Consider the following 22,866-nt stretch of genomic DNA (forward strand, 5'->3'; position numbering starts at 1 on the left):
ACTGGACGTAACTGCCAGCAGCCCAGCTCTTCCTGTCTCTCTTTACAAAGGCGATTTTGCAAAAGCCCAGGGTCAAGTGTAAGTGCACATGGAGAAATAGGTGCAGGGCAGAAAATGTGAGCCTGTGTTCATTTTGAGAGTGGCAGGTGTTTAGGAGAAGTGCTTGAGGAGAAGGGTGTCCTGTCCATCTGTCCTATCCTGGACTGCCCTCCCTGATGGGGTCCCCCGACCCCATCACCCTCAGGAAAGAAACTCATGTGGCTCCCGCCATGTGTGCAGGCAGCGCAGGGGCCAGGGGTAGGGGCAGTCTGTGAAGTGGCCCCGAGGGCTCTATGGCCAGGAAGGCAGGGTGGGGCTGTGGTAAGAGCATGGGTCTGGCTGTCCAGGCTGCCCACAGTCCTAGCCAGGAGGTAAGCCACTTCCCCTTGCCTGCCCCTGCTTGGCCATCTGTGACCAAAAGTGACAATGTCACCTCCCAGGCTGACCAGGTGCCCTCATTCACAACGGAGCCAGCACACAGTAGGTGCTCGTAGAAATCAGGTTTCTTCCCTTTGGAAGAAAAATGGGTATAGACTGTTGGGCAAGAGCAATACAGCTTTTATTTCAAATGGACTGGGAATTCCCTAATGGTCCAGTTCTCACTGCCAAGGGCCCAGATTCAATCCCTGGTCAGGAAACTAAAAACCCCACAAGCCATGCGGGGGAGGCCAAAATAATAATAAAAAGGTCTGGGCTCAGACCCCACGGATGAAATGATTGACCTCCTTTTGCTGACCAAGCTTCCTGAGGTCAGGATTCTTTCTCCAACCTCAGCATCTGCTGCTGCTGCTGCTACTAAGTCGCTTCAGTCATGTCCAACCCTCAGCGACCCCATGGACTGCAGCCTTCCAGGCTCCTCCGTCCATGGGATTTTCCGGGCAAGAGTATTGGAATGGGGTGACCTCAGCATCTAGCACCCAGGAAATACCCCAAACACATTAAGAACTCGGAAACCCACCCGCTGCCACAGGATTGACTCTAAAACGCCTCCATTTTTGGTACAGGCTTACTGTAGGGCCTGGCACTTGATAAATTTGCTGAGAGACTGCAGTTCCTGAGTGAGGAATGTGATGGGGAAACTTGCTCACTCTCATCCAAGATAGAGATTAGTAAGAGCCTTGATTAAACAAATGACTAGCACTAGGGCAATGTCCCCTCTCCTCTTAGTGACAGAGGAGCCCTGTCCTCTGAAGACAAATGCCTACAGCCCTCGGCGGGTGCTTCCATTCCACTTTGGGGAAAGTACCTTCATCTTCATCCCACCACCACCTGACCTGCTGAGCACGGACATCCTCTAAGGCCACGCAGGCAGCGGAGTGTGGCCAGTGACCTTGGGCAAGTAACATCGCAGCAGTAAAATAGTAATTTTTTTTTAAAGATGCTCCTGCACAGTTCCTGCCCCAAAGTGGTGCACAAACTGCTCTTTGGGCTTAGAAAGAATTCCCTCTTGGGGCTTCCCTGGCGATCCAATGGTTAGGACTGCATGCTCGAAATGCAGGGGTCCTGGGTTCGATCCCTGGTCGGAAACTAAGATCCTACATGCCATGAAGCACACACAAAAAAGAATCCCCCCTTTCCTCCTAAAGGCACATTTTAGCTCCAGGGCATTAAGCTTGGGACAGGACCCTGCCCTCCTCCTGGCTCTCAGCCTTTCCTCATCCGCTCGACCAGCACATACCCTTGTGCTGTGAACACCCTGTACAACCTCTCCTGGCGGCCCTGCCAAGGTGCTTCTCACCTGAAACCCTTGCTTCTCTGATCCTTCCCCCATCTCTCCAGTTGAAGACTTTTCCAGACCGAAACCCTCACTACTCTGACCCTCCCTCCCCCAACCCTCGTTTCCAATCCCGTAATCACTGTGGTGACTTGCTTCCCAACCATCCGGGGATGGATATTTTATGAAAAGTTACTAAAACAAACAAGACAGTGCTCCAGATGAGCAGAGCCCTGAGGCATTTTCTAAACAAGGAGGCAGGGCTATTTGTTCCTGAGGGGCCTGCGGCTATGCTCCCATGGTGGAAACCGGCCTCCCGCGTGAGTCCCACAGGCTCCATCTGGAGGTTGCCTAGGCAGGATGGAGTTGGGGCAGGGAGCATGGGGAGAATGTGCCTCCTCTCCAGATTTCAGAAGTCTCAAGCGCTGGGTTTCAGCACCAGGCACTGACCAGAAGGAGTCTCATGAGTGGTGGAGGCTCTGAGAGGGGATCCCTGGCTGAGAGCAGAGGACAGGCACTCCCGGGAGAAGACACAATCAGAAAACCCTGTGGAGGCCTCCACAGTGTCAGGCCACTGCTGCAGGCAGGGGGACACCCAGACTGGCAGAGGGGCCCTCGTGGAGCCCAGAGTCCAGAGGAGAGTGACATGACCAGGGCTTTCAGCTGGTAGAGAATCCTCCTGCAATGCAGGAGACCCCGGTTTGATTCCTAGGTCGAGAAGATCCCCTGGAGAAGGGATAGGCTACCCACTCCAGTATTCTTGGGCTTCCCTTGTGGCTCAAGTAAAGAATCCGAATGTGGGAGACGTGGGTTTGATGCCTGGGTTGGGAAGATGCCCTAGAGTAGGGATAGGCTACCCACTCCAATATTGTGGCCTGGAGAATTCCATGGACTGTATAGTCCATGGGATCTCAAAGAGTCAGACACAACTGAGTGACTTTCACTTCACTTGGCAGATACACCAGCCCACCGCATGTTCAATGTGCGTCCGAACCTCTTGGGGGGCTTGTGAAGCCCAGATTTCTGGGTCTTCCCAGAGTGTTGGATCCAGCGTGTCTGTGGGGGCTGCCTTGGTGTTTCCATTCGTGTCAAGTTCCCCGGGAGATGCTGACACTGCTGGTTCTGCTAGGATGGAGAGCTCTGGGTCCTTGGATCTGGTGCCCTCAAAGCCGGGAGCAGCAGGGTCCTGGTAGCACTGGAAGGAAGGGGGCTGTCCACTGACACCCCCCCCAGGACCTAGAGACAGATGCAGCCACCTCCAGACCACAGACCCTAGTCCCTGAAGCACAACCTTCTCCGTGGCTTACAACCTGATGTCAGAGCCAGATAGAGCCAAAGTCAGGTCCGTCTCCACATGAAACACATGTACCGCCCTAGAGGAGACAAGCTGGAGCCTAACAGAGCTCTGCGGGGGCTCTGCCAACTGTGGAAACAGTCCAGACTCCCAACGCCACCCTCAAGTCCTCTTGGGATCCAGTGCAGCACCCACCCATTCCCGCCCCCTTCCCAGTGTCCCCAGCTACCCCATCCCCTCTGCTCACCTCTATGCCTTTGCATATGCTGTTCCTGCTGCCTGGAATACCTTTCCCCCTCCCTCGCTTATCCTGCAGGGCCCTTTTCTGAGACCATCAGTGTCTCTGGGCTCCCAAAAGGATGCTGTCGGCATCAAGTGTATTTAACGTACAGTCAAGGGAATGGGCCAACTGCCCCCCAGCCGTGGGGCCCAGCCCAGAAAGACTTTCTCCCTCTGGCCCTGCCTTAGGAAGTAGGTTTTCATGTTCCTTTCTGACCTCTTTAAAGAAGTAATCAAACAGGAAGTGAGATGCATGACAGGAAGCAGGTGAGGCCTACCCTAGAACCCTCCAGCCCACTATACTCAGAAGGCCGTGGAGTTGACCACACACAGCAGAGTAGGACCCCCCCGCCCCGACATCTTGCGGGAGGCCTGGGTGGAGCTCCCCAATGCCATCATCATACACAGTGGAGGCTTAGCTCCTCACATGGTCAGTAAGCCCCTGGGTGACTTAGCCCTGCCTGTACCTCCACCTTCATTTCTGCTTCTCCCTAATCACTTCCTAACATCAGTCAGCATTTAGCACCACCTCGCCACACCCTGTGCATATCAGACTATTACTGTGCCCTCGCTTATGCTGTTTGCTACCTGCTGTATAATACCATTTCCTCCCTTGGCCTCTTTGTGAACTCCTATTCATCCTTCAAAACCCTGGTCAGAGGTTACCTCCTCTGGGAAGCCCTGGCTGAGCCTCTCAGACCCTACCTCCTACATTCTTGCCTCACTTCATATACTGTAGCATTGCCCTCCGTAGTAACTTTCATAGGCCTGCTCCCTATGCTCATCACCTTCATCAGCAACTGAAGAACCAGAGATGATTTGTATTTTATCTCATCACGAAAGCCAAGCAGAGGACCTGACACGTGGGAGGGGTCTCAATGAATGTGTGCAAAAAAATGAATCTCTAGTATCGGAGATTAGACCTGAAAAAGCCCCCCAGCTCCTCATGGCGACTCGTCTGGACCCACTGTTACTCATGGGTACAACCTTGGGGACTAGTCACTTCCTGTTATCATTGTTGCAGAGAAGAAGCCAATTCTGACTCCATGTTGGAACTGTTTCTTTGATTTGCTTTTAGTTGCTTTTGTTATTATAATCATACAGAATGGCCTGCCTCAGAGCATCCTGCCCCTCTGCCTGCCTGTCTCAGTGCATTTGTTCAAAACCCTGTCCATCTGGAGATGGCAGAAAGAAAGAAATGAACACATCCCCTGCCTGAGGCTTGCCATTTTAGAAGATGTCTGCAAGATTCATGGCCTTTTTACTTTGCTTCCTTATCTACGCCCCCAATCTCTAATCTATAAAAGAACCTGGCATCCAGACCCCAATAAGATGATTACCTTGAGATGCTAGCCTGCCATCTTCTCAGTCTGGTAGCTCTCAATTTAAGTCTCTTCCTTGCCTCAACCCTTCATTTCTCAGATTCATTGGTTCATCATGCAGTGAGCAGAGTGAGCTTGGACTCGGCAGCATTATTAACTAATAACTTTCTCAGACCCATGTGTATGCCAGTTACTCCTCACCAAAAAATGTATATGTATATGTTTTTATGTGTGTATATATATGTATGTATGTGTGTATATATATATATATATATGAATTTAAGCCCACCCAGATAATCCAGAATGGTGTAGTTTTGAGGTCCTTAACTCAGCTACCACCCTTATGGCAGAAAGTGAAGAGGAACTAAAAAGCCTCTTGATGAAAGTGAAAGAGGAGAGTGAAAAAGTTGGCTTAAAGCTCAACATTCAGAAAACTAAAATCATGGCATTGGGTCCCATCACTTCATGGGAAATAGATGGGGAAACAGTGGAAACAGTGTCAGACTTTATTTTGGGGGGCTCCAAAATCACTGCAGATGGTGATTGCAGCCATGAAATTAAAAGGCGCTTACTCCTTGGAAGGAAAGTTATGACCAACCTAGATAGCATATTCAAAAGCAGAGACATTACTTTGCCAACAAAGGTCAGTCTAGTCAAGGCTATGGTTTTTCCAGTGGTCATGTATGGATGTGAGAGTTGGACTGTGAAGAAAGCTCAGTGCTGAAGAATTGATGCTTTTGAACTGTGGTGTTGGAGAAGACTGTGCTGTTGAGAGTCCCTTGGACTGCAAGGAGATCCAACCAGTCCATCCTAAAGGAGATCAGTCCTGGGTGTTCTTTGGAAGGAATGATGCTAAAGCTGAAACTCCAGTACTTTGGCCACCTCATGTGAAGAGTTGACTCATTGGAAAATACCCTGATGCTGGGAGGGATTGGGGGCAGGAGGAGAAGGGGATGACAGAGGATGAGATGGCTGGATGGCATCACCGACTCGATGGACATGAGTTTGAGTGAACTCTGGGAGTTGGTGATGGACAGGGAGGACTGGCGTGCTGCAATTCATGGGGTCGCAAAGAGTCAGACACGAATGAGCGACTGAACTGAACTGAACTGAACTCAGCTACATCTGCAAAGCCCTGTTTTCCGAACAAGCTTTACATTCACAGTTTCAGGGGTTAGGATGTGGATATATTTGTTGAGGAGCAACTACGCAACCTATTTCAGGTAGTATCTATCAGCTACATCTACCAGGTGCTTCCTATGTGCCATTCAGCAGGCTAGGCACTTTACATGTGTTAGCTGGTTTAATTCTCTCAAGTACCCTCTGAACCTGAGGTAAGGACCATTATCTTCCTCACTCCCAGAGGAGAAAACAGAGAGGTTGAGTGGCCCAGCCAAGGCTGCTCAACCAGTGAGCAGAAGAGCTGGAACTCAGAAGCAGATGCTCCAGGGAATTCCCTGGTGGTCCAGTCATTAGGACTGTGTGCTTCCACTGCAGGAGTCACAGATGCGATCCATGGTGGGGGAACTAAGATCCCACATACCATGCAGTGCAGCCTAAATAATTAAATAAAACAAGAAGAAAAATAAGAAGCAGATGCTTGCTCCAGCACTGTGTTGCAAATGCTCTCAAATGGTGTTGCAGGAATAAAATAATCAAAAATGGCTCGGCAAGGTTAAAGAAAGTTAAAAAAAGCTCTTCACTTCTGCAGAAGGGTGTGCTACAGACAAAGGACAGAGCAAGGACACCCAGTGGGAAGTCCACTCGGTTTTATCCCTAAAATGCAGTTTCCCTCCCTTGCCTTCTCATAGGCTGAGGACCACAGAGTTACAAGGTTTCCCAGATACAGCCTAACTTTTTATTGGACGATTGGTAACTATTTTCTCCACCTTTTTAATTCTTCGTGCAGGTCCAGGATAAAGTCCGTGAGCTTAGCCTGCCAAAATGTTCTTATGAGGAAAGAGAATCAGGAAGTGAAAACAACAAAGAATTAACTAGCCACCATTTTAGGAATCTTGTTCACAAGCCAGCTGTATACCTTTCTGTTCAACTATCCTGAGAACGAATCACTTCTTTATTTCTTATAACTTCTCCTTTGATAGAAAAGACCATGCCTTTCTTACAACTAGGACCCAGCTCTTCACAGATGACTGGACTCTCAGAGGTTTATTGTTGCCTGCAGGAGAAGTAGGACTGCCTTCCAGCTGTTAAACGTGCTCCACAAGCTTTGGGAAGCGTCTCTGCAGTCCACAGGGTCCATAGGTGTTACTACTCGCCCCAAACAGGCCAATAAATCCAGAGAGGAGTTGTTGGGGCAAGACTGTATTCAGAAAACCAGGAGACCGAGAAGATGGTAGACCTTGTATCTCAAAGAATCAACTTGCCCAAGTCAGAATTCTGTCTTCATTTATACTAAAAGTGTGTGTGTGTGTGTGGATTGGGTAGGGGGTAAAAGTCAAACATTTCCTGGTTCCAGTCAGACTCCAGAGGGGACGTGTTAATTTCTTTTTTCCTATAGCCGTTCACACTTGGGCCTGGTCATGATGTTTCCTGTAAGGTAAACAAAGGTATTTTAGCTAGGCCGTTATGATAATTTAAGCTCAGGCAATATCCCTTTAGTGATTAACTTGTAGCCAAAGAAACAGAATATAAAGGTTAAAGTAAAAGAAGCAGATCCTATGTGGAGTCACATTTGCTCTTCCCTGTAAAACAGGGACCATGGTCTGTGGGCTTCTAGGTGAAGTGACCTTCTTCCTGCTGGTTCTCATACATGCTCTGGTCCCTGTGAGGATGTGTGGGTTCCCCACCAGCCCCCAACACCAGCTGAGGTGCTAGTCACTCCGTCGTGTCCAACTCCTTGCAACCCCATGACTGTAACCCACCAGGCTCCTCTGTCCATGGGATTCTCTAGGGAAGGATACAGGAGTGGGTAGCCTTTCCTTTCTCCCGAGGATCTTCCTGACCTAGGGGTTGAACCCAGGTCTTCTGCATTGCAAGCAGATTCTTTACTGTCTGAGCCACCAGGGAAGCCCCAACACTAGCTGGGTGTCCTGCAATTCAGGTCTGACACTATCTCCGTGGAGATATAACATCAGATCCCATAAGTCAAGGGCTCAGTCCTACAAGACCATCCCCTCCACCTACTTCAGACATCAATCCCAAGTCCAGGTGTCAGCTGGTTATTGATCTGAGGTTCCAACAACCCCCTGGTTGGATTCAATTAATTTGTCAGAAGGGCTCAGAGAAACAGCCAGATAGAAGAGATGAACAGGGTAAGGTGTGTGGGAGGGACTGTCTGGGTACCTCTCACCAAATCCCTATGTGCCCACCAACCTGAAAGCTCTGAACACCATCCTTTGAGGATTTTAGGGTGGTTTCACTACACAGACAGGACTGATTGACTCATTGGCTCTTGGTGATGGACCTCAGCCTCCCGCCCCTCTCTCCTCGCAGCGGGTGGGGAGAAGGCATGTGTGATTGGAAGTTCCAGCTCTCTAACCATGTGGATGTCTCCCTTGGTACCAGCCTCCATCCCTAAGTTCCTTCCAAAAGGAACCTCATCAACGTAACAAAAGACACCTTTGTTTTTCTCTCCTTAAAGGAAAGTCCAAGGGTTTTAGGAGCTCTGCTAGGATGGGAACAAAGACCAAACATATATTTCTCTCTCTCTCTCTTTTTTTTTTTTTGGCCATGCTTCATGGCTTATGGGATCTTAGTTCCCCAACCAGGTACAGAACCCACCCCCTTGGCAGTGAAGCACAGAGTCCTAACTACTGGACCACCAGCGAATTCCCCAAATGTGTATCTCTTACCATAAATCACAGTATCCCAGTGCCCCTCAGCCTTGTCTTTCTAGCCTAGAAAGGCCCCTTCCTTCACTGGTGCCCTTCTTCCATCCCTGGCTTTAATTACCAGAACGGATGGGGTGGAGAACTACCATGCTACTCTCAGCACCCCAATGAGGTTGACCTTATTTTTAATCCCATTTTACAGAAACTGAAGGCCAATTTTTAAAAATAAAAAGATTAAAGGTACCTTAAAGGTACCTTTAAGGAGAAGACTCTTGAGAATCCCTTGGACACCGAGGAGATCGAATCAGTCAATCCTAAAGGAAATACTGAATATCCATTGCAAGGACTGATGCTGAAACTCCAATACTTTGGCCACCTAATGCGAAGAGCCAACTCATTGGAAAATATTCTGATGATGGGAAAGATTGAGGGCAAGAGGAGAAGGGAGTGACAGAGGATGAGCTGGTTGGATGGCATCACTGACTCCATGGACATGAGTTGGAGCAAATTCTGGGAGACAGTGAAGAACAGGCCTGGTATACTGCAGTCTATGGGGTCACAAAGAGTCGGACCCAACTTAGTGACTGAACAATAACAAAGTTTAAAAAGGTAAGAAAGATGGGACTTCCCTGGTGGTGCAGTGACTAAGACTCCACACTCCCAGTGCAGGGGGCTATGTTCAATCCCTGATCAGGGAACTAGATCTCACATGCCGCAAGTAAAGATCAAAGATCCCCTGTGTCACAACTAGGACACAGCCAAATTATAATTATACTTTTTTGGCACAGCCAAAAAACAAGTAATTAAAAAAAAAAAAGATATGAAAGAGATAAACTGAGGTTTGGCAATAGACTAAGGGGGAAGCCAATATTTCCAAGTCAAGTCACTCTGATCTGATCCTGTCCTCATCCATACAGAATGAGGATGGTTTTCATCCCTATTGAGTTTGATTGATTACCACATGCAGATTGCTCTCAGTTCTTTACATGGATCATTTATTTAATCCTCAGAGCAACCCGACACATTAGGTATGCTTCTATTAGCTCCATTATATACATGAAGAAATGGAATCACCAAGCTGGTAGGTGACATTTCTGAGGTCTCCAGAGGGTGAGCATTGGAGTTACAGGCTTGAGGCAGGAGACAGATGGGCCCCCGGGTGAGCAGCCAGGCCCTGCCCCAATAAGAGATAAAAGACCACATATTCCTCATTCTTGAAGTCAAGGAGACCTTCCCAACTACACAGGGTAGAAAGGCTCCTCGAAAGTCAAAGAAAGGTGAGTGGGTCACCTCATAGTAAGTAATGTCAACTACCCATAGAAACCATCTTGGCTAAGAAAGTGCACTCACACACATGGGAGGACCCTGAGATAAACCAAATCTGGACTCAAAACCAGGCAGAGCAAGATGATCGGGCAAAGGAAACCCAGAGGGAGGCCCCATATAAGTGATTCAAACCACCATAAGGGCAGGACTCTCTCTGAGCCCACCCGTGTGTCTATCCACACATAAATACTTGTTTCACTACTTTCCCTCTCTATGTGGAAATTTATTTCTAACAGTTCATGGGCCAGGGCCTTGTCACTGGCCACTGGTCCCTTGTGATCTAGTGGCTAAGACAGCGTTCTCACTACCTGACCTGACTTTGATCTCTGGCTGGTAACCAAAGCCCTGCTGAAGCTGCTGCAGGCCAAGGTCGTCCAAGATCAGACTGATGAGCTCTGGTGCCGAGTCTTTTCGAGAGTGTAGAGTCATGGTCGAGGGCTCAGGGCTGTCTCGCTCCAGGACAGCTCAGCACCACTTTTTTCAAAGGTATCCTTCTGCCCTTGGCAATGAGGAAGCCCCCTGCTCTTCACTGCCTTTACAGGGACCTGGAAGAGATGCCTTCCTCACAACAAAGGTTGGTGATTGGTTAGAAAATACCTCTCTGGGTGTTGCCTAATTCCACACCTATTTTACAGATGGGAAAGGGCCTTTGGCTTCTGAGAGGTGAATGCAGGATCAAATCCCAGTCTCTCAACTCCTCTGTTTGGTGCTGTTCCTGGCACCTAAACACCCCATCAGGGAAGGCTCTGTGTTACAAACTAATCAATCCTAAAGGAAATCAACTCTGAATATTCACTGGAAGGACTGATGCTGAAGTGGAAGCTCCAATACTTTGGCTACCTGATTCAAAGAGCTGACTTTTTGGAAATGCAGGGGAAAATTGAAGGGAGGAGGAGAAGGGGTCGGCAGAGGATGAGATGGTTGGATGGCATCACCGACTCTATGGAAATGAGTTTGAGCAAGCTCAGGGAGACAGTGAAGGGCAGGGAAGCCTGGCTTGCTGCAGTCCATGAGGTTGCAGAGTCAGACACGACTGTGGCTGAACAACAACAATAGAAAGTAGAGCAATGTGTTAAAAGGAATGATGGATTGGAGAATCAGCACCTCAGTGAGTGAATGTTTCCTGAGGGACAGGATAATTACATAGTCTCAAAGTATCTCCCCATAAGATGATTCATATTTACAAATAGAAACACAGTAGCTATAGAATGGAGGAAAGTGGCCAACCCCATCTTTACTGAATAATCAGATGAATGGATAAAGATGTGGTACATATATGCGATGGAGTATTACTCAGCCATAAGAAAGAACGAAAGTGAGTCATTTGCAGAAATGTGGATACACCAAGAGTCTGTCACACAGAGTGAAATAAGTCAGAAAGAGAAAAACAAATACCATATATTAATGCACACTTGTGGAAAATGATGCACACTAGAAAAATGCATACACATTTTTTAATGCACACTAGAAAATTGATACAAAGAGATGAACCTATTTGCAGGGCAGGAATAGAGAGGCAGACACAGAGAGCAGACATATGCACACAGGGGGAGGAGGGGAAGGGAGCTGAATTGGAAGATTAGGGTTGACATATATACACTACCACATGTAAAGTAGATACCTAGTGGGAAGCTACTGTAGAACACGAGGAGCTCAATTCGGTGCTCTGCAGTGACCTCAAGGATGGGATGGGGGGAGGAGAGAGGTCCAAGAGTGGGGGATACCCATGGCTGATTCACTACATTGTACAGCAGAAATCAACACAACATTGTGAAGTAATTATACCCAATTTTTTAAAAAGTTCTATCAGCAGTAATCGGGCAAGCCAGTTCCAGGAGCCTCTGGTTATAAGGCACTGCTGCTGCTGCTGCTGCTAAGTCGCTTCAGTCGTGTCCGACTCTGTGCGACCCCATAGACGGCAGCCCACCAGGCTCCGTCGTCCCTGGGATTCTCCAGGCAAGAACACTGGAGTGGGTTGCCATTTCCTTCTCCAGTGCAGGAAAATGAAAAGTGAAAGTGAAGTCGCTCGGTCGTGTCCGACTCTTAGCGACCCCATGGACTGCAGCCTACCAGGCTTCTCTGTCCACGGGATTTTCCAAGCAGGAGTGCTGGAGTGGGGTGCCATTGCCTTCTCCATATAAGGCACTGAGGACACAGCATTACCTCTGGAATCTTCCTGCCTATTATGGGCTGAACTGTGCCTCGATTCACAGATTGAAACCCAAACAGTACCTCAGAATATGACTGTATTTGGAGATGAGATCTTTAAGAAGTGATGAAGTTAAAGTGGGACCATTTAGGGTGGATCTTAATCCAATCAGACTGGTATCCTTAGAAAAAAATATTTTTACTCCTTTTGAAATTTTTGTTTTGCATTGGGTATGGCCAATTAACAGTGTTGTGACAGTTTCGGGTGAACAGTGAAGGGACTCAGGCATGCATATACATGTATCCATTCTCCCCCAAACCCCTCTTCCACCCAGGCTGCCACATAGTATTAAACAGAGTTCCATATGCTCTATAGGAGGTCCTTGACTGTTGGTTATCCATTTAAAATATATCAGTGTGTACACGTCCATCCCAAATTCCCTAACTATCCCTTCCCACCCCCGCCATCCTTTCCCCTGGCAACCATAAATTCATTCTCTGAGTCTCTTTCTGTTTTGTAATTAAGTTCATTTGTATCACTTCTTTTTAGATTCCACATATAAGGGACATCATACGATATTTCTCAGAAGAAGAATTTTGAACCCACCAAGAGATGCCAGGGGTGAATGTACACATGTGAGGACTTAGCAAGAAGGCAGCTACTTGCAAGTCAAGGGGAGACGCCTCAGAAGAGACCAGACTTCCTGACACCATAAACTTTCACTGAGTCTGTGCTATTCTGTTATGGCAGCCCTAGCAAAGCCATTCAGTCCAGTTCAGTCACTCAGTTGTGTCCAACTCTTTGCGACCCCGTAGACTGCAGCAAGCCAGACTTCCCTGTCCATCACCAACTCAACAAGCTTGCTCAAACTTATGTCCATTGAGTTGGTAATGCTATACAACTATCTCATCCTCTGTTGTCCCCTTCTCCTCCTGCCTTAAATCCTTCCCAGCATCAGAGTCTTTTACAATGAGTCAGTTCTTCGCATCAGGTGGCCAAAGTATTGGAGTTTCAGCTTCAGCATCAGTCCTTCCAATGAATATTCAGGATTGATTTCCTTTAGGATTGACTGGTTCAAGGGACTCTCAAGAGTCTTCTCCAACACCACAGCAAACCTGTACACTGCCAAAAATGCAAAGCGTTCCACTAAGCAGGAGGAGAACCCAGACAAACCCAAACGAGGGCCATGCTGCAAAAGAATTGGCCTGAATGCCTCAAAAACATCCATGGTGTGAAAGACACAGACAGAGGGACTGTCCCAGATTGGAAGAGGCCCAAGGAACATGATCCTCACTTTGGATTGGATCCTAGCTGGGGAAAAAAACGAAAACAAAAACTTTTTCCTTTTCTGTAGAAGTGTGAGGACAATTGGTGAATTGAATAAGCTTTGTAGGTTAGACAATTGTGTCATACCACTGCCGATTTCCTGATTTTGATCTTTTGACTGTGGTTACTTGTTTTCTTTAAGCAGTACACACTGCAGTATTTGTGGGTAAAGTGTGAGGGGTCAGTCATGTCTGCAACCAGCTCTCTCATGGTATGTGGAAGAAAGCACTTGTGTATGTGTGTGCACATGTGTGTGTGTGTATGTACAATCTGAGAGAAAGTGAGTGCTAAAACAAACATAGAAAGAAGTTAGCAATGTTTGAGGAATCTGGATGAAGGATGTATCGAACTTTTCAATAAGTCTGGAAGTATTTCTTTTTTTTTTTCTGAGTATACTATTTTATTAACATTTAAATTTCACCAAGGTTTCAAGTATATGCTAGCTGGATGTTCAGATTTTGAGATGAAGATAAAATGGACAAACAGCTTTAAAGCTGCAATGTATTTTAACACTACACAATATATTCACCAACTACAGTCTAGGGATGGTGTAATACACACTTTGGAGTACAAGTATAGAGACAAGCCCTGGAATGGAAGGAAAGACCGTCCATTCAGGACTGAATAGAGGTCCTTGGTTGCTGATAGAACCTCCCCTTGACTTCAGACTTGAGACAAACCCAGGGAACTTGTCAGTATACAAAAACCACTGAATTCTGAATGAACAGTAGCAGGATAGATTTATTGTTGTTTTCAGTCACTAAATTATGTCCAACTCTGTGACCTCATGGACTGTATAGTCCCCCAGGGTCCTCTGTCCATGGGATTTCTGAGGGAAGGATACTGGAGTGGGTTGCCATGCCTTCCTCCAGGGGATCTTCCCAACCCAAGGATCTAACCTGTGTCTCCTATGTCTCCTGTACTAGCAAGCAGATTCTTTACCACTGAGCCACCAGGGAAATGTCCACTGGATAAACTGGCTAGAGCCCGTTCGGACTGTGGGGGCCTGTCTGAATGGCCAGAGCCTGTTCGGACTGCGGGGGCCTGTCTGAAGCAAGCAGGGCTGGAAGGAGACTGCAAATGTTACAGCTGCCGTCCAGGATTGGTAGATGTGAGCAGCCGTCTTCTAAAAATGGCCGATTTCCAAACAAGTGCCTAAGATGTTTTTCCCAAACAGGGGGAAAATATTTCAAACTAGGAAGTTGAAAAACTCTACTGTCCCAGGAAAAATTCAGCTCAGTAGCCCCTTCCCACCACCACTCCAGCCACCTCTGCCCCCATTCCCAGCCAGCTTGATCCCACTGTTCTCCCAGTTCTCTATGCCCTGCCCCTGAAATTCCGTCTCCCTCAACACAGTAGCCCCCACAGCACCCCCGGCATCCACCGGCTCCCCAGCACTGCTCAGGCAACCTGTCCTCCAGAAATATGCCCTCAGACCCACCCCAACCAACAGGCCACCTCTGGGTTCACAGCCTCTACCTGCTCTGCTGCCAGGGCCCTTAAGCCACCAAGCTTCCCCTGAGCACAGGTTGCAGGAAAAGTTAATCATTGCCAAGCATTCAGTCATTACTACAAATGACTTATCACCCCCAATATTTGTCTCTCTCAGTCTCTTGTCCACCCTGCGAGGTAAGCGTTTTGTGTGTGTGTGTGTGTGTGTGTGTGTGTGTGTGTGTGTGTGTGTGTTTGCTCAGTCGTGTCTGAATCTTTGCGACCCCCTGGACTGTAGCCTGCCAGGCTCCTCTGTCCCTGGAGCTTTCCAGGCAAGAATACTGGAGTGAGTTGCCATTTCCTACTCCGGGGGATCTTCCTAACCCAGGGATCAAACCCAAGTCTCTTGTGTCTTCTGCATTGACAAGTGGATTCTTTACTGCTGAGCCACCTTGGAAGCCCACCAGCCCCAGTTCACAAACTGGAAACAGAAGCTCAGAAAGATGATGTGTCCCCAGTCACAGTGTGAAAGTGGTGGGGCTGAACTGCAATCAGACTCTAACTGCCCAGCCACGCATCCTTCCTGCTGCTGTGAATCATTAATATGAGGGACCGATGTGGACTAACACTCGCTGAGCTGGACTCCGCTAGGCCCTCCACTAAGGCTTCCAGGCGATGAGGAGGGTGACAGCCCCTCCCTTGGAAGATGGGGCAGATGGCCGGTAATGAGCTAATTCAAGGGGCCCTGGGACTGTGTCCAGTGAATGGGAAGCAGCCTAGTCTGTGAACCGGGCTTGTTGTTGTTACCGGACTTTCTTAGAACTGTCCTAGATTTTCAGAAAACCCGAAAGGACAGCACAGAGAGTTCCTGTATATCCCATTCTTGGCTTCCTCTATAATTAACATCTCACATTAGGATGGCACATTTATTACAATTAACGAACCAATGTTGACACATTGTTATAACTAAAGTCCATTTCCTTAGCTCTTACCAAAGGTCTTTTTCTGTGTCAGGCTCCCAGGCAGGAGGCCACGTTATTCAGTTGTCCGTTTGTGTTTGTCATCAGTGGTATTAATGACCTTAATCCCCAGGAGACCTCTATGAGGTACTTCTCCTAAGAGTGGAGTCTTCTTAGCAGAGCCCAGCGGCCTCTGGCTTCACTCTTCATCTGTGACTCATCCCTCCATCCCTCTTTCCCCTCCCCCCATTCCAGATGAAGTTGGGAACCAATTTGAGGTGAACAACTGCTCTGTCTGTTCTGCTCTGTCTGCTCTGACTGCCAAGCTCCAGGGGCCCCACGGTCTTCTCTACTGATTACAAAGGCTGCCATGTGCTGGGGGAGACCCCACAGCTGGGAACCAGTGTCAGGTTGGAGAGGACCCTCAGGGACCAGGGACACATTGGAGCTCAAGACCACTCAGAGAGCTAGGGGGTGAGGGGGACTAACTCCTGGGCACCCACTCCTCCTCTGCCTGGATGCTGCTCCCCTGCTGTCCCCCGGCTCCTGCAAGATGGGTGCCCCCACCTGAGGGTGTTCATAGAAGCTGTGGAGTTTTTTCTTTTTATTTGGCTGCACCAAGTCTTAGTTGCAGTACACAGGATCTTCGATCTTCATTGCAACACTCTGAATCTTTTATTTTTTTGGAAGGAAATGAACCCATTTATTGGAGGACAGAACTTCAGTGTGAAACTGAAAGCAATCTGACATTTCCACAAGTGAATAAAATGTGTATGGTTGGTATAATTCAATGTGTAAAACAGCATGCTAACTCTTGGTTGTGGCATATGGGATCTAGTTCCCTGACCAGGGATCGAACCCAGGCCCCCTGTGCTGTGAACATGGAGTCTTAGCCTCTGGACCACCAGGGAAGTCCTAGAAGCTGTGTTGCCTGATGGTCACTCTGATCCATCCCAAACTTGATCACACCTGGACTGCAGACTCCCACATGGCAGATGTGGGGACACTAGCTGGTTCTGCTGGATGAGCTGGGTGCCACCCACCTGTAGGAAGAGACAGCTGGGCAACACCCTCCCATGGGGCAGTCCTGGGCACCAGTGCTGGGCCATTCCCAGCACCAATTCCAGCAGCCTCAGTGGCCATTTTGGCAGGGGAGTGGTAGTGATGCTGGAGAGCCTCAGGCTGCCTCCCCACCCTTCCACCTCCTTGACTTCTCTTTCCCAAGTGTCCTTTCGGTGACAGCTCAGGACTCAAATGGTGGTGATGGGAGGGCAGTGCTGCCCTTTGTCTCATTACCAGCGCTTCACTGTTACCACCTTTGATCTCCTGGACCCTGGGTCCCAGAGAGTCCTCCTGTACCCACTGGTACCTACTGGTCAGAAGCAGGTCTCCCTCTTGTCTGCTCGTATCTGCTAAGTGGAGATAACTTGTCATCGAATCTCTCCAGTCAACAGAGGGACTGGAGGTCCCCAGATGGGGCTTGATCTTCCTGAGTGCTGTGGAGGGCAGTGAGCCCCAACCTGCAAACCACTCCAGAGGGAGGGAGGGAAATGCCAAATCAACCTAATCTGAGCCGGGCATGGTGCCCTAGAATGGCCTCATTTCTGAGTCTAGAAATGATGAGTCGAGCATAATTCTGCTTTGAATTTTTATCACATAGCTTCTTTGGAAGGTAAATATAGATACATTAAGGGTATATTTAGAAGTAGCCGAAATAGCTCAGTTGGGAGAGCGTTAGACTGAAGATCTAAAGGTCCCTGGTTCAATCCCGGGTTTCGGCAATGGTTTTAGGTGTCACCACCAATGGCAGTTTTATTGCATGCCAAAGAATTGATGCTTTTGAAATGTGGTGTTGGAGAAGACACCTGAGAGTCCCTTGAATAGCAAGGAGATCAAACCTGTCAATTCTAAAGGAAATCAACCCTGAATATTCATTGGAAGGACTGTTGCTAAAGCTGAAGCTCCAATATTTTGACCACCTGATTTGAAGAACCAACTCATTGGAAAAGACCCTGATGCTGGGAAAGATTGAGGGCAAGAAGAGAAGGGGGTGACAGAGGATTAGATGGTTGGATGGCATCACTGACTCAATGGACATGAGTTTGAGCAAACTCCAGGAGACAGTGAAGAACAGGGAAACCTGGCATGCTGCAGTCCATGGAGTCGCAAAGAGTCAGGTATGACTTAGCAACTGAACAAAAAGAACAAGGGTATGTTTAGGTTTTTCAACATAATCTACAAATGGCACCATAGGACACATACTACTGTTTAACATTTGTTCTACCAAACCAGATACATCTTTCACATTAATAAAGACTGATTCCTGTATATTTTATTTTGTTAAGATTTATGTATTTATTTTTGGCTATGATGGGTCTTCATTGCTTCATGTAGGTTTTCTCTAGTTGCCGCGAGTTGGGGCTCCTCTCTAGTTGTGGTGGGCAGGCTTCTCATCACGATGACTTCTCTTGTGGAGCATGGGCTTTAGGCGTGTGGGCTTCAGTGGTTGTGGTGGATGACTGGTGTGCTGGGATTTTCATGGACCAGGCATCGAATTTGTGTCTTCTGCATAGGCAGATGGATTCTTAATCACTGGACCATCAGGGAAGCCCATTCCATCAGGGAAGCCATTTCATCACTGGTTAGCACCTGGGAGGGTGGCTTAATAATCAGCTCTGCTGTGTACTTCTTCCTGAGCCAAGAAATCCTAACCTGTTGGATGAAGAGGTACCTGTTGGATGGGCTGCTAAGGGCTGTGTTGTTAATTGCTAAGTTACTTCTGACTCTGTGACCCCATGGACTGTAGCCCTGCAGGCTCCTCTGTCAGTGGAATTCTCCAGGCAAGAATACTGGAGTGGATAGCCATGCCCTCCTCCAGGGGATCTTCCTGACCCAAGGATGGAAGCCAGGTATCCCTCATTGCAGGCAGATTCTTTACCTCCTGAGCCATGAGGGAAGCCTAGGAAGCTGAAGGTTGGTTCAGGTCAGTTTCTCCTGCTTCTCCTCCTTTTGGAAGCTGCCCATGGCCTTGTGTTTCTGGAAGCAGTGGTAACCTCTTACCTTACCTTCAGTCATTGGTCATCGAGAGCCAGAAAAAGAGGGCACCAATTATCGGCTCTCCTGCTGTTGGTCAACACCAAGCAAAGAAAGAAAATCGACCCTCCCAGGGGGACCCTGCAGGTTGAGCCAGGGTGCTACCAGGTGTAGTGTTTCCTGCCCGCCCAGTCCTCTACTGTAGATGTGAGCCATCCAGAAGGAGGAAGGCCTGGACTCCAAATGCATAAGCAGCACACATGGCTCTGTACCTCGTGGGACTGGGGCTGGTCAGTGTGCCCAGATCTTTCCCCGTCTGCCTGGCCAGCAGCACTGTGGACCTGGGCTGGGTCCCAGATCCCATGTTCCTATTTCACTGCTTCCTGCCTATGACTCTGAGCCAGCCCCGTGCCTGGACCTTATTCTCGTCCCACAAGGTTTACTTCCTCTGCAGCATCTCTGCCTGCCTCCCCTGGAGACCTCAAGTACATGTAGATCAGGGATTGTGGGTGAGTCTGGGGTTGGGGACAGGATGGGGGGTTCTTTGTTTTCCCATCTGCAGGCCTGTTCCTGGCTTCTGGGTCACATGGTGAGCAGGACGGCCGTGATTCTCAGGTCACCCCAGTGACACTGCCAAGCCCAGAGCATGGGGAGCTCTGCAGGTCCCTGGGCTTTGAGGATTCCTCCGGGCAGGACTCCACGCTTGGGCCCTCGGGTACCAGGCCTTTGGGTCAGCCCTTCAGGCCTCGGGCCCCCGGAGTGTGCCAATAAAACGGAGAAGTTCTGGCTGTAGTGAGGGCAGGAGATGGTGTAACTGCATTCACTGGGGAACTAAACAAAGGTAGTCATGGTCCACCTCATCTGCATCTCAGTTTCAGCTCTGCCCACTGTGATTACAAAGATCTGGGGTAGGGGAGATGATGGGAGGGGTCCTCCCCCAACCCTCCATCCTTCAGACCCTCTGTCTGGCAGGTTCCACCTGGAACTATAACCCAAGCTGTCTCCTCTGGATAGTTCTCTTGCTGTTGCCCTGGTCTGAGGGGTTGATGTCTTCGTGGGCCTGAGCCAGGCCAAGTCCAGAAGTTCCAAGAAGGCAAAGGAGAGTGAACAGGCTGAGTAGACCCTCGTTTCAGCCTAGTGAAGGCAGGTATGGAAAAACTACTGGTGATGACTGACAGAATCTTTCTTGTCTTAAGACACTTGCTCCTTGGAGTCAGCTCCGTCTTCTCAGAATTGCGGCCTCTATTATGGGGTGGTGGCTCAGTGGTCTAAGAACCCGCCTGCCAATGCAGGAGACATAAGAGACCAGTTCAGTCCTTGGGTGGGGAAGATCCCCTGGAGGAGGAAATGGCAACCCACTCCAGTATTCTTGCCTGGGAAATCCCATGGATAGAGGAGCCTGGCTACAGTACATGGGATCTCAAAGAGTTGGATATGACTGAGGTGACTAAACAACTACAACACATTTCATGGACAGAGGATCCTGGTGGGCTACAGTCCATGGGGTCCCAAAGAGTTGGTCATGACTAAGTGACTAACACACGTTATGCGGTAGACTCCACTGTCTCCCAGGACTGAATTGAGGAGACTGCCTCCCCGCAAGGAAAGGCAGTATTCTCAGGTAAAACAAGCAGAATGAAAGAAGGTGGGGGAAGTCAATTCATTGCAGAGTCAAAGAGCAGCCCTAGCTAGGTATGGGGAATGGCAGGGCTAATGGCCCCTTGAAGGCTTGTCACCTTCCGGCAGATACGGGAGTTCTGACCTGGTGTCTGCAAAGTGCTGCTTGGCTGCCATTGTTGATGAGGGAACCCAGAATTTCCAGGGCCTAAAGAACTAGACTTAAACAAGCTCCTCCCAGCCCCTCTCTGAGCCTTCCAGCCTCCCATGGAGGATGCTGGCTACTTCTCCCATCGCCTGCTCCCCTCCCCTCTCCCTTGGTCCCCAAGACTGGTCCACACGGGGATGGTCGGCACAGGCTAAATGGCAGTCCATTGACCCTGATGCTTCCTGGTATCCCAGTGGCCATGGCCATTGGACAGGTCAGTACAGGTGCTGGTGTGGTGCTGACCTTCATCTGCTCATATATGATGCGGGCCTTCATCACTAATTTGTCAGTGTAGAAAGGCCTTTGCTGCCATGTAGAGGTTCTAAAATGGGAAAGGAAGGCTGGGTACCTAACCCAACCTAGGCAGAGTGGGTAGGGTTCAGTCTCTGGCAGCTGGACAATCTGGGAGGAGAAATACAAGCCAAGATGTTTGAGTTGTGTGACTCTGCCTCTTATTAGCTGGGTAATGTTGAGTTATTGAACTCTTCAGGGCCTCAGTTTCCTATCTGTAAAATGGGAATAATACCTATCCCCATGGGGGTGTTGGATAAAATGAATTAGTAAATAAGAATCCTTAGAATATTGTGTGTATGCTAGGTCGCAACTCTGTGTGCCCCTATGAACTGTAGCCTACTAGGCTTTTCTGTCCGTGGAATTCTCCAGATAAAAATACTGGAGTGGGTTGTCATGCCATCTTCCAAGGGATCTTCCCAACTCAGGGACTGAACCTGCGTCTCTTTAGGTCTGCCGCATTGGCAGGTGGGTTCTTAACCACTACCCTCACCTGGGAAGCCAAAATGGCAACATTTACTGAGTGCCATTAACTGCTAGAATTTCTCCTCCTGCTGCCCCAAACCTAATGCTTACCTAATATTTTTTTCCTCCCCTATATGAGGACAAGCTGATAGTTCAAGATAAGGAGGGGCTGAGAGAAGCGGCTGCCTCAGGCTTTTCCAGCAGAATAGAGCACTCAGGCAGGAAGACACAGACATTTGCTGTAGAAGTTGGTTAAGGAGCTCCCCTTAGCTAGACTGTTTACCCACTGTGACTAGGAATGACCTGTCCTGTCCAACCTCCTGGCTTGTACAGGGCCTGTGGGCTGTGCTCTTCAGGGTTAGTGTGAAGTAACACTTCTCAGTTTTGTTGCTGCTTGGAGGAGCCAGGCTGACGTGCTCTGAGGGGTCAGGGATTCAAGTTCCATCCAGGGCCAACTCTTCCTACCACCACCCTCATCACTCAAGCTCATCGTGAGCATTTAAACAGCCCGGGAGGGTGGTTCTGGGAATGGCACCGATGCTGTGTTTAAACCAAGTATGAATTTACACATTCCAATTGGAATCACAATGTATAACTGACTTTTCTCTTTTAACTTTTTTCATGCAAAGGTAAACCTCTTGTGTCATTGTTTATCATTTTTAACAGCTGTATTCTCCTCCATATCATGGTTGAACTCTATATTTAATCTCATTCTTTAAAACTTTTTAATAAAAAAAAAAGTACTGGCCAGGCAGCTTGTTTGATCTTAGTTCCCTGACCAGGGATTGAACTTGAGCCATGGCAGTGAAAGCACCAAATCCTAAGCACTAGACCCATGAGGAACTCCCTGATCCCCTTTTGATGAAAATCAAGTCTATTGTTAAGGATAACAGGTGTTGAATACAATTGCATGCATGCATGCTACGTCGCTTCAGTCAACCCCATGGACTATAGCCCGCCAGGCTCCTCTGTCCATGGGATTCTCCAGGTAAGAATACTGGAGTGGGTTGCCATTTCCTTCTCCAGGGGAACTTCCCGACCCAGGGAGTGAACATGGGTCTCTTGTCAAGTCTCCTGCATTGACAGGCGGGTTCTGTACCACCACCTGGGAAGCCTGAATATAACTGCCAATGTGTGTAATTTTTTGTACACCATTTTCTTGGAAGAAATTCTTAGAACTGCTGGGTTGAAAGCTACACCCCTCCTGACTGTTGGGTTCTGGTGATGTATGGGTGCTTGTTCCCTCACAGCCTTGCCACTACAGATCATATCATTCTAAAACTTTGCCTATCTGAGCATCACTAGGTAAATAGCATCACTGATTTAAAATAGGTTTCTCTGATTAGAGGTTAAGCATTTTTTTTCTTTTTTTAAAATTTTATTTGCTATTGTTTTTTGTTTGTTTTTCAGTTTTATTTATTTATTTACTTTACAATATTGTATTGGTTTTGCCATACATTGACATGAATCTGCCATGGGTGTACATGTGTTCCTCATTCTGAACCTCCTCCCACCTCCTTCCCCATCCCACCCCTCTGGGTCATCCCAGTGCACCAGCCCTGAGCATCCTGTATCATGCATCAAACCTGGACTGGCAATTTGTTTCACATGTGATAATTTAC

The 22,866-nt window shown here is 48.4% G+C and overlaps 1 non-coding gene across 1 annotated transcript; it reads left to right on the forward strand.

Moving 5' to 3' along the window:
- The first annotated feature begins 17,338 nt into the window (after positions 1–17,338).
- Positions 17,339–17,411, forward strand: TRNAF-GAA (transfer RNA phenylalanine (anticodon GAA)). Its single transcript has one exon. It is a non-coding gene; the product is annotated as a tRNA-Phe (tRNA).
- The last annotated feature ends 5,455 nt before the right edge of the window (positions 17,412–22,866 follow it).

Source organism: Bos mutus, chromosome 29 (assembly GCF_027580195.1).
Source record: "Bos mutus isolate GX-2022 chromosome 29, NWIPB_WYAK_1.1, whole genome shotgun sequence".
Taxonomy (NCBI): Eukaryota; Metazoa; Chordata; class Mammalia; order Artiodactyla; family Bovidae; genus Bos; species Bos mutus.